The sequence below is a fragment of the Neofelis nebulosa genome, chromosome 2, assembly GCF_028018385.1.
Source record: "Neofelis nebulosa isolate mNeoNeb1 chromosome 2, mNeoNeb1.pri, whole genome shotgun sequence".
Taxonomy (NCBI): Eukaryota; Metazoa; Chordata; class Mammalia; order Carnivora; family Felidae; genus Neofelis; species Neofelis nebulosa.
The window spans coordinates 14,290,380-14,302,824 of record NC_080783.1 but is presented as its reverse complement, the minus strand read 5'-3'; the positions used below and the strand labels follow the sequence as shown (position 1 = coordinate 14,302,824).

General features: G+C 43.5%; 1 long non-coding RNA gene across 2 annotated transcripts; it reads left to right on the top strand.

The window, feature by feature from the left end:
- Positions 1 to 391: 391 nt before the first annotated feature.
- On the top strand, positions 392 to 9,665 carry LOC131497177 (uncharacterized). 2 transcript variants are annotated; one of them, XR_009254802.1, is made up of 5 exons: positions 392 to 514; positions 3,206 to 4,232; positions 4,809 to 4,912; positions 7,288 to 7,323; positions 9,075 to 9,664. It is a non-coding gene; the product is annotated as an uncharacterized LOC131497177 (long non-coding RNA). The 2 variants fall into 2 exon arrangements; XR_009254801.1 differs by having other exon boundaries at positions 4,809 to 7,323; positions 9,075 to 9,665.
- The last annotated feature ends 2,780 nt before the right edge of the window (positions 9,666 to 12,445 follow it).

Genomic DNA, 12,445 nt, shown 5'->3' with positions numbered 1-12,445 from the left:
GAAGAACGTAGAATGTCTTACATTTTCCATCTCTGTAGAGTGATGTACACGTACACACACACACACACACACAGAGATTAACAAATGATACGTGCAGTATGGTCTCATTAGGAGAAAAGGTAAGTGTAAGTATATGCACAGACACAAAATATTAATGTTGTTCCTTCCAGGTGATATTAGGACTTCTTTTTATTTTCTTTTTCTCACCTACCCAATTTCAATTTTTGCCCTGTCCGAGATATGTAGTGCTTTATAAAGACAAAAGAAAACATTAAAGATTTTTACATGTTAACCGTGTTTCTTCTTGTTATTTAAATTGACTTTTATTTGGCCTTTGTATTCATGATCTAATATTCATTTCTGCTTTTGCAACTTAACTTTAGATGTGGAAAGCGAGATAAAAAAAAAAAAAAAAGACTAATTTCGGAACCAGAATAAGGATTTGATGTGTACTAAGCAGGAATGTTGGTCCTCAAGAGTCATTCCCAAAGACTTCACTAAGCTGTTGGATTAGGTAGGTGGTGTTACTGGTGCGTATTTTCTTTAAAAACTGTTTTAATGTTGTTGCGAAATTGTCTTGACAATAAACAACATGGAAGTCATCATGTAGGCAGTGAGATGACATTCACCAGACTCCCGGATTTTCCTGCCTGGCCTGGGGCATCTGAGTCAAAGTGCAAGCAGTTCTACTGTCTAGGACAGAGCTCTGAGCTTTGGTTTTCGCTTGCTTCTGGTACCAAGTCACTTCGCACTCATGGCCTTGAGAGGCTTTTGCTTTTGCTCAGGGACCACAGTGTGGGTGTCCTCCCAGATGGCCCATCAGAATGAATCCTGCCTTCTCCCCTCCCACCTGACTCTCATCCTAAGGCGCTTCTCAGAGGTGATTTTCCTCCTAATGGTAAATCAACCTTCCATGTTATTCCATGCCTATGGACCTTCCATGCCTATGTTATTTTCTGTCAAAACAGTTTCTAAAAATCCCTTCTTAGATCTTTACAGCCATGACAAAGTGTAAACAGTCTGCCTGGATAGCCTCACTCGACACGTCTTTCTTTCACCTTCTGGGGACAGATTCCACGTGACCTTGAGATGCCCACGTTCACCGGTGGAGACCTATGTCTCTAGCCTTGTGTCTCCACTTCCTAGTGGAAAGGAGGGGATATTTTTTTCTTTATGCTACCTCTCACTGGCTTCCCACAAACCCCTGCTTACTGCTCTCTGAGCTTTCAACTTTGTAGGTCCTATCCCCTCTGGGCACTAGTTTAGGGACCATTATGTTTCCAGTAGGCAAACCCAAGGTTTTGTACACATCAGTATTGCACGACAAAGAAAAGGCGTTTGTCCCTACCCACCCATAAAAACTCTCATTCAGGGGGTTTAGACAGTGCTGGGTACAAGGGCTGCCGTGGGCCTCACGTTTCAGTGCACATCAAAATAACTTGGGAGTTTTGGAAAACACATGCACCCAGATGCCCTCCTAGACCTCCTGCAGGTGTTCAATAAATAAAGAAGGGCAAGGATTTGCCCCTTATTTGCCATTCTATCTTGGTGTCTAATGTGTTATTAGCTGAGGGGGTACCCAAGTGGCAAAAAAGGTTAAATTTAAAAATAGAGCGAAGTGCGGGAAATCTCTTGTGGAAGGCTGAAGGATGGCCTCCAAAGATGTCCTTATCCTAATCCTTGGAAACTGTGAATACCTTACACGGGAAAAGGAGATTTGCAGATGTAATGAGGATTTGTTTTGAAGTATAGTCAGCATACGATATTAAATTAGGCTCAGGTGTACAACACAGCGATTCAACCGTTACCTACATACGTTACAAAATGCTCACCAGGACAAGTATATTACAATATTGACTGTATTCCCTATGCTGTACTTTTCGTGCCTTTGATTTATTTATTTGATCACTGGAGTGTGTACCTCTGTATTCCCTTCACCCATTTGGCCCATTCTGCCACCCCTTCCCCTTTGGCAACCACTGTTTTGCTCTCTGTATTCGTGAGTCTGTGTCTCTCTTTTGTTGTTGTTGCTATGTGTTCATTTGTTTTCATTTTTTTTTAAGATTCCGCGTATAAGTGACATCGGTAACTGACTTCTTTCACTTAGCACAATACCCTTCAGTTCCATCCATGTGTTAAAAATTTTGGCTTTATAATTGACATTTAAGATAGTAAGGTATTTAAGAATATATCGTGGTGTTTTGATTTAGGCATTCATTGTGAAAAAATCCCCCTGTCAAGTTAACTAACACATTCATCACCTCACATAGCTTTTTTTTTCTGTGAGCGGCTGGGGAAAGCTCTGATGTTTTCGAAGGGCTGATGTGATCAGATTCGACCCACTGGACAGTCTTCCTTGGCCATAAATGTAACAGTCATGGAATGACTCATCAAAATCACAGGCCCCTCCCACCCTGCCCCCCCCAAAGGAAAATGGATAACACAGGACAATGGTTTTGGGGGGGGTCATTCTTAGAATTCTGTCTGACACAGGGACCTTCGAGTGTAGCCCCGGTAAGCATTAAAAGTGACTTGTCTTCGCAACCCAGGCCTTAGATGCTTGTCCTGAGGACTTTGGACAAGCAATCGTCGGAGTTCCATGTCCAGAATAGGCCATATGCTACATTATCTGTGAATGAACAAATAAAGGGACCTTGGGTTAAATTGTGGTGGAAGATGGGAGGTTGGAATAAAAAGGAAAACTGACGTCATTCACTGATTTTAATCATTAGACTCTCTGTTTTATATTTTCTTGATTTTTAGATGACCAAATTCCTGTAGTATTCACTCAGTCTTGCAGAAATGCCTGCCCTAATTTTCCTCCCTCCTCGTTTTGCTGCCCTCTCCCGAGACTCTCCACTCCCTTATCAGCAGACTAAGGGGATATATGTATTAGCACGAAATATAATCAAAGTCCCATTGTGAGATCAGGTTCCCGAGCAAAACACAGCACTAAAAAGAAAACAGGAAGAAGACCCAAGAACAGAACATCTGAAATCTTCCTTAAGCATGCCCTTTGTTTTCTCTAAGCAGCGGATTTTTACTCATTTGATGAGGCTGATTCATTTTTGTTTTTTGTTTTTTTTTTAAATCATTGAACTTTAAAAAGCCTATCCATTTTCATGTGGCTTGGGAATCTTCTGAGAGCCAGCAATCTCTTCAATCCTCTCCCTGAAGTAATTCGTATTCTATTTCTAATCTACAGGGTTTTCTGACTTTCTGCCTCCAAAGTGATTTGGTAGACAAGGGTCACAGAAGCCTCTTCTCACCTCATTTCATCCCCAAGTTCTGCCACCCACCCAGAGACTTTGCTGGAAGTTTGTGCTATTTTTGTCCTATCTGGTTAATGCCAAAGAACAATGCTGTGGTCCCACCACTGAAGCTCTCAAGAGCATCTGCTAAGTTACTTTTATATTCTTCATTTCCTGTTATTTCCTGTAATGCCTTGCAACTTCCCAAGGTCATCCAATTTGGAATTCCTGACATGTTTTCTGATATTTGCCCATTCCCTGAACAGGAGACGTTTGGCTCCTGTCTCTTAAAAGCAAACTGATGGCTGATGGCTGATTTAATATGCCTCCCAACTCCTCACCTTCCCCAGGGAAATCCGGAGTTATCAATGGGGATTGTTCCATCACATCTCATCAATAGCTTGCCACTACACATTTTAAAAAGGAGCATTCTGGACATTTTAATATCTGTAAACATGTGAAACAAGCTCTTAAGAATTGGATTCCTGCATATCAGCTTGTGATGCAAGCTTAGGAAATTTGTTCAAAATACTTGAGGTCGGAATTAGATTATGCTCTTTTCCTGTTACCCTTTTACGCCCTTCGTTCTAAGAGTATGGTGTTCCTTTCGATACAAACATTTTATCAATCATTTGCCAACTTCACATGGCAGCCATTGGTCATGGGTGTTTGATAGTATTAGAAGAATCTAAGAAGAGCTGAATTCCCTTTGCTCCTTAAGCATGGCTTTTTCCACAGGGTTCTCAAGGGAATAAGACAAACGCTAAACTAGCTATCATTTTGTTACAAATTGTCCCAGGGCTCCACTTCTCCATAATGAAGCACTCTGGAAAGACTCAGAAGCCACCCCTCCGCGCCCCAGCTGGAGGCATCTGAATGGGGAAGAGGAGAGAGTCAGAGGACAAGGTGGCGAGGTCTGTTCAAGGACTCAGGCTCTGCCTCAACTGACCCAGCTAGCTGCAAGAATAAAGGAAACAGGGGGTATGCAATTTTGTGATACATCTTCTTCCACCCTCCTGCTTTTTCACTACTAGCCTTCTTTCCATCTGTAAAATACGCCACCAACTCCTCCTCTCTCTCTGGACCTTGCATTTGTTAATAATGATCTTCCCTGACAAAGTCACTTCCTCCTCAGCTTCAGGTCATAACTCAGATGTCATCTCCCCTGAGAGTGCTTCCCCACTCATTATAGCCAAAGCATCATTTCTGGTCCTCTTCACATATGGACCTATTTCATATTCTTGGTAGCAGTCAGTCACAAACTAGGTGGTCACTGCCTGCCTCGTCTCATTAGAATGTCAGGGCTACTGTCTCATCCACTGCCGTGTCTCCAGAACCTAAAACAGCACTTGGCTCATGACAGAAGCTCAGCAAGTACTGGCTGAGCAGTTGCCAGAGACCCCATTCACCAGTAAACAAATCCAGTCAATGTCTTGAAATCCGGCCAATCAGATTAGCATTATCTCTTTTAAGAGACGAGCGAGGAAGAAAGTAGAAAGTCACCTTTCTTTACCCATTGCTTAGATTTTTTTTTGTTTTTTGTTTTTTTGCCTGCAGACCAACTTGCTGTGGTGGATTAGGTTAGAGCAGACCAGGAGAAGTGAAGATTGGGACTTAATCATGGACTGTCAAGTTGTGGTTGGAGTGAGCTCAGATGCAAGGTGAAGAGAAAATTCAAGTTTGGCAGGTAGAACAAAGTATCTGGGGAAAATGACAGTAGATAACAGTGTTAGCTATAGAAAATTGTCGATAAGACATAGAGGAGGTTACACAATGCACAGAAGTGTGCCACGAAGTGGATTAGAGCCCAGCGATAGGGATCCATGAGCAGACTATATTTGAAGATTGAGGCGATCAGACGCTGAAATCCATAAAGTGGAGTATCGAGTTCCAATTCCATTCTTAAGGTATCAGAACAGGACTCTGATCCCAGAGAGAGTTCCATCAAGCCCTTTACTGGTTCTTGGTCATCCTCTATTCCGTTCCCCTCAAAAATCATTCCAAAAGTCACTGCTCGTTTCCATTTCCAAATCATAGAAGACTTCCTGCCTCTTATTTTATTGAGAAATCTCAAGTCAAGGTTCTTTCTTTATTGGTCCCCTTCCTGCAGCCAAAAGAAGCATGCAAATCTCCCTGATACTAACCAAAAACAATAAAACTTTCCTTTACATTGTAAAACCACTAGGAACTGTCCAACATCTTTACTCCACACAGAAGTCAGAACCCAGCATTTCCCTTCTTCATGCTAATTTACTCTGAGATGAAGCTCATTTCCTGAAGCTTGATATAACTCCCAGTGAGGTCACCAACGACATCCTATTTTACTACAAAAGCTGTCTGAGTCCTTTCATCTAGGGTCTGTCTCTTATACGCAACAGGACACCATGGTCCGTACTATCTTTACCAAGCTCTTTCAGCCTTTGGCTTTCATTGTATCCCTCCACCCTGGTGCTCTTCCTTCTGAAAAAGCTCCTTCATGCTTTGCTTTTGGATCACTGCTCTTTTCACTCCACAAATCCCATCTGAATGATCTGGTACATGATGGAAACTGAGACTTATATGCTTGTCATGGCCACCTAGAACTCCCAGGCCAGAAGCTTCTGATTCCTAGAACAATCTGACTTCTCCACCTGGATATCCCCAGGCACAGCACCCTTAATTGTCTACCACATAAGAGCAACATCTTCTCTAAATATGTTTCTCATGCACATTTGCTCTCATTGGTTAGCAGGACCATCCAGTCAAGCCCACACTAGAAAGCAAAGTGTCATCCATGGTAGCTTTCTTTCAGTCCTCCTCCCGTTCAGTCAGACATCACACCTATCTGGTTGACTTCTGTGATGTTTCTCTCTATCTCTATCTCCCTTCCCCTATGCTAGTTCACACTATCATTAGCTTTCTTCGCGTTACTACAGTAGGCTCCTATTTGGTCCCTCCTCTTCTCGTTAACCCTCCTTGAAACTTTCTTTCACGGGGCTACCAGAGTACTCTATCTACAAACGCAAGATTGACCGTGTCATGGGCTGAAACCCTTTGATGGTTTCTCCATTGTCTTGAATCTGAAGTGAAACTTGTCTCATATTACATTCAAGATGGTCCAGGAGTTGGTCCCTGCCTTCTCGCCTTTCTAATTCCCTCTTCTTGCATTTCCAAAAATGCCAGATAGCATGTATTGCATAAGCACACTACCCTCTTTTCCTTCTCTTTCCTTTTGGTAATGTTAAGCCTTCTTCATGGAATACATGTTTCCATGTTTCCTGACTAATCCCTATTCCTCTTCAAAAGTCTTTTTCAAGCTAGCCTCTTTCAACATGATTTACCTGACTGCCTCTTTCTGCCCTGATAGTCCGGGTGACCTCACCCAGAGCTCCCTGATAACCATCCAACTTTTGACATTGCATTTGCTCCTGTCTCCCTAATGGCCTCACACCTCTAGGTGCATCCTCAACACCTTGCCCAGTACTTGGCATATCCAATGCCTCATTAACATCTTTGTTGATTAATGGAATCAACTGTCTGAGGGGCTTTCCCTTACTTTCCACTACAGTGTCAGGACAGAGAATGTCTTCTATGCCTTAGAGAAACTAACAAAAAGTGAATGTTCTCAGGGACTCGGTCCCAGATCGGCACCTAGATATGCACAGGACATGACCTCACAAGTGCCATAACAGCCAAGGCAAGAAAGAAGAATTATGCCTCAGGAAGCAGCTGCTCCAGGCAGCCACATGCATGTGGTTGCTGCCAGGGCTAAGGTACGTGGAAGTCAGGAGGGCTGAGGAAAGCCCACAATAACCTAGGAGTGAAAACACACCTGGATCAAAGACTGCACTTCCCAACCTTCTTTGCAAAAAGGCCTGGTCATGTGACTAAATTCTGGTCAGCAGGATTTTAGTGGAAACTGTGTGTTAAATTTATGTAAAGTGTCCTGAAATGGAGTGTGTGCTCTCCCCTTTTCCTCCTTTCTTCTGGCTGCAATGTGGACATGTTGACCGGAACTGGGGCCGCCATCTTGGATCATAAACTAACAAAAATCCAGGCCACTGAAGGAAGAGCAAGGAGACAGAAAGTAAGGGTCAGTGACACTTGCAAGTCCATAATGGTCTTGGGACACCTTTCTGGACTTTCATATGTGAGAGAAATATAGTCCTACCTTGTTTACACTATGTTTCTGGTCATGAGGAGCCAACCCTAATCGTAAGAAATACAGGCAGTTTATACAACATTCCTCCCAAGTTCTGAGAGTCTTAGCATCTTAACTACATTCCTGGACCTGACGGTGTAACATTTTTAGTTATTCAAGATTTTACTCATTTAAGATTTGTGGAAGAAGAGGTATCCAAACAGGCATTTATTTTCAGATAAATATCATAGGCAAACTCTTTGACATTTGAAGAAAAATGATGCTGGTGAAAGCTCTCATGGCTTCTGATGGGGTGTGCTGGCCATCACTCTTTCCTCCACATATTTAATTCAGTCTGGTGTGATGTAGAGACAAAACTGACCAATGAAAAGACTGGAATGGCACTTCTGAGGCTGACAGATCAGTTTCAGGGTGAGGAGTTCCCTGGAATAGTCAAGGAACCCCGAATAGTCAAGACCATAACGATCTACCTCCTGAATCCATTTACCACTCTGAATTAACAAACACTCCCTGAAAAGTTGCAAACGCACCCATCATCCATATGTTAGCGATCACTGCTTTAATCAGACCAATAATTAGCAGTGGCCAGTTTCAAAGAAATGGAGCTGGCAAGAAGGCCGTGGTGGGGAGGAAATGATTGTGGTTCATTTGGAAGAAGACAGGCTTGAATGAGACTTGACAGTTCAGAGTCTGCAAAACTGGAAGGAGAAGAGTATGGGAGAAGAGTATGGTCCCATTCCCAGCTTGGCTCAGGGCTCCATCAGGACCAATGTGTATTTCAGATCACCTTGACACTGCCCTAGCATGTCTTTGGTGCCTGGGAATGCCAGGGCTGCCATGTCTGGGACTCTTTTGGAGGCTCTAAATTGTGGCCTACTTTGGGTTGGCCCGGGCCCATTAGTGGATGGTGGCAGCCACTCACTGAGCTCTATTGATGAGGAAACTGAGACTCAGTTAATTTAGGTAATTCACAAGGGTCACAAATACCCAGTCTGACCCCACTTGGTATGACCCCCTGAATGCAGAAATCCTTAGCACCAAGGGTCTTCCCATCCAACTTCCCCTCATTCTTTCCAGTAGCTAATAGAAGATAAGAAGAAGCAAGGGACAAGAAGTCCTAGCTTTCTGTTGCACAAGAGCACAGAAAGACAACCAGAGTCCTCTGAGCACTTGATCTCTTCCCCCTGATCCCCTCACCTCTTCTTCCTCCATCTTTTCTATTGTTCTTGGGAATTTTCAGTGTTTCCCAAATCTGGCTGTTCAGGGAAATTTTTGAAAATTCGGTTTCTAGGCCCCAACCCAAGAGATTCTAATTCTGACAGCTTTGGTGATTGTGGTCTGCAGTCCAGGCTGAGGATAGGAAGGAGTTGGGGGAGGGAGAAACTCCAGAAATCTCCTTCTCAGATGCAAAGGCCTCCAGTGAATGCAAATCTTTTTACAATCAAAAAAAAAAAACAAAAACACCACCCCTGTGTAAAGCCAATGAGATGAGAGAAACCTCATCCTCTGATGGCTAACGATGAAAATTTAATTTCAACAGACTAGGAAATAAGATGAAAACTAAGCATTCCTTAAGATGCTTCCTAGGTCTCTTTCAAAAGTTTATTTCCTTTGAATAATAGCGAAGCAAAGCAGGTGAAGTCTGTCTTGGTCTTCCTTCACCTTTGCTTTCTTCTGAACAGGTGCCCAGGACTCTCATCTAGTCCCAAAGATGCTCCAAACGCTCTTCTGTACCCCTTCTGAACCTGATGCTTTACGGAAAATGGATCTTCCTCCTCGCTCCACTTTCCTCACCCCAGACTCAACTCAAATTCAAATATCCTCACGTTCACTCAGGCCAAGCGAGCAGTCACTTGCAAAGCAAGCTCATAAGTGGATGCCCTTTGTGGTCCTGGTGGCTTCATACATTCCCTGGAGAGTGCCACGCTTCTGGAGCTCTTTGTCACTCATTCTGTTTCCTTCTAGGGTTGGTTGATGATCTTAGTAAAAGGCCATATGCTAAGGAACTTAGTAATTCCCTTAAGAAGAATCAAGAATTGACGAAAGACTACAACACAGGAAGCTTGGTACTTTTAAAGTCTAATTCCTGGTGAATAAAGATGAAAGTGTAGATGAAGACAACAAGTTAGTTTTTCAGCGTCACCTTGAGTTTATCACCTCAAAGTACTTTTGACTAAAGTAATTGCATATTGTGCTCTGTTCAGGCAAAGTGGCAGTCGTCCGTTCTTGCATGAGCATTCATGGATGGTAGAAAGCGGAGCAGAGCGGCCTCCTGATCATTCCTATTCAGAGAGAGAGAGACATGTGACATGGGTCATTCAAAGTCAAATTGTACTTAATTTAAGGATACACACTATGATTGGGGGTACAGGGAGGTTTGTTTTATGATCACAGAATGTTAGGGTCAGAAGGGGTTTTTCAGAGTGTATTTCTCTTTGACTGACAGCAAAATTAGTTTGCCATCTCTGAGCACCCCTGCCAGCTCACGGAAGAAGGAGGTAGCTCTGATGATTGCTATGTGTTAAGGGTTGAGGAAAGGGATTAAACACCTTGAAAGCAAATGGAGAAGAGCTGGTCCTGGGTGTCCTCCAGAACCTGCTTCCTGTGCCCTTCAGTAATTGGCAAAATTGAACCAATTTTTGATGGCTGAGGACCCTACTGGTATTCCCACAGTCGTTCGTTGCTTGGGATACACCCACCCTAGATGAAGACCGGACTTACAAGATGGTATGTTATACCCATCCTGCCAGAGAAATGCAGGAATCACAAGCTAACGCACAATGTTGGGTAAGGCCTCTTCATGAATATTAGGCAACAGTAAGATGCCCTTTCGATTCTTGCCCTACTGTGTTCCTCAATCTCTGTATGTCCACAGCCTTTTATCCGTTTGGCTATTGTGACCTCAACATCATATAATACCTCAAAGACCTCTGGCAACTCATTTCCCCTCTGTCTCAACTTCAATTGCCAACATGTATTTGCTGTGACACTCTTTGAAAGGCTGGTCCCACCATACAGGTTTTTGTTTTTAATTCAAACATTCCCACGTATCACACAGTACTAGATTTTTTTTTCCCCCATGACCCACACTTTGATTGGGACTCCGTGTTTATAATAAAGTTGTTATTTGGGGAACATATTGAAAATGGGCCCAAAGCACCAAACCTTCAAAGTTTAAGTTCAACCCACTGATCATAAGACAGGGGCTCAGTCTGTTCTTGGACCTTCTTGGTGTTGAGCAGAGATGTGGGTTTTGAAAGATGGTGCTCTGACTTCTCGTCAGCTCAGGCTCTGGCCTACAGTGGGAGAAGTTGGAAGCCTGACAGCCATTGCAGGTTCTGGGGTGGATACCTGGCTGTTGTGAAAACCAATCAGAGCAAGAGATTCTTTTCTGTCATGCATCACTTTTCTATCAGATGAACATGTAAGTAATCTTTTCCCTTTATATCACGTATCTCAAAATATGTTCACACTCAGTATCCCTTTTCCTTCTGCTGCCATGAGTAGGCATGAAGAGGGTGAAAGCATGAAGAGCTTTCTTGGGTGCCAATAGCACGATGACCCCCTCTAACCTCCAAGTCCTCACAACTTCTTTACCACCATCTGCCAGGAGGCCATTGGGACAAATCTCATCAGCCACCATTCGGAAGCTAGGATCCTCTCCAAGATGCTCCCTCATTTTCCAGATTCTTACCCACATACTGCACTATATGTCCTCCATATGGCTTCATCTCCCACTCCCTCCTACAAAGCAAAGCCTACTCATGGGACACCCTGGAACTTACTTCCCTTGCCCTCTTACCCTCTCTGAATCCTGGATGCATTCAAGGGCACTGCTTGCCGTGTAGCTGTCTCAGGTGGTGGCTGTTCTAGCTCACTCAGCCCCTCAAACTGGTGGGCCTGGAGTGAGGGGGCAGATGTTGTCCTTGTTCCCATTATCCCTCTTCCAGACCATCCTCTTACTTCTTCCCTCCACTGCTCCTCCCATTTGTAAGACTCCTACCATCAGACTCAATCACTTGCTACCCCTTCCCTTTTGCAGTCATCTATAAGCCCCAGAGTCGCTCACCCTTGGTTCTACAAGAGTTAAGCTTCTAGATCGCTGTCACTCTCCAATGCCACATTTATCATGATAGTTGAAGAATTTTTTACCCACTTAGATAATTCTTCTAAGCCCTAGGCTCTGAGGTCCTTGGTCTTTTCTCAAATGACTATGTCTTACTACACCTCGTCCACAAATCTTGTGGTCTTAGCCTCGTCACATGGTCACGGCCACTCACTGCACAATCTCATGTGCCCAACTCAGGTACCTCCTTTGCTGACCACATTCTTTAACTTTGAGCTCACTCCCTTGAGTATCTCAGTTTCAACCATTCTTCAATTCTATTGGGACTGCAGTAGCTTCCAACTGCTGCTGTAACATATCAGCACACATTTAGTGGCTTCAAACAACACAAATGTATTACTTTACAGTTCTGGGGCATGGAAATCAGAAATCAGTTTCATTGAGTTAAAGTCACAGTATCATCAGAACTGGTTCCTTTCAGAGGCTTTGAGGGGAGAATCCATTTCTGTGACCTTTTCAGTGACTAGTGGCCACCTGTGTTTCTTGGCTTGTGGCCTTTTCCTCCATCTTTAGAGCACATCCCTCCAATCTCTGCCTCTGACATCATTACATTGCCTTCCTCTCTGGCACTGACCTGCTTCCTTCTTATAAGGACTCTGTGATTACATTGTGTCTTCCAGGATAATCTCTTCGTCTCAAGATACTTAACCACATCAACAAAGTCCCTTTTGCCATAGAAGGTAACATTCACAAGTTCCTGAGGTTAGGACAAGGACATCGTTGGTGGGTGGGCATTATTCAGCCTACCCCAGGGACCTATAATTCAATGGTCCTACCTCCTTTTACTCATTCTGCTTCCCTATATGTTTCTTACCATGCTTAGATTCCATGGCAAACATCACGACCAATCCCCTGTATATATCCTGGACTCCCTTGTGTCTCTCTTTCTCTCGTTGTAGTTATCTGACAACTCCCAATTTGGCTAAA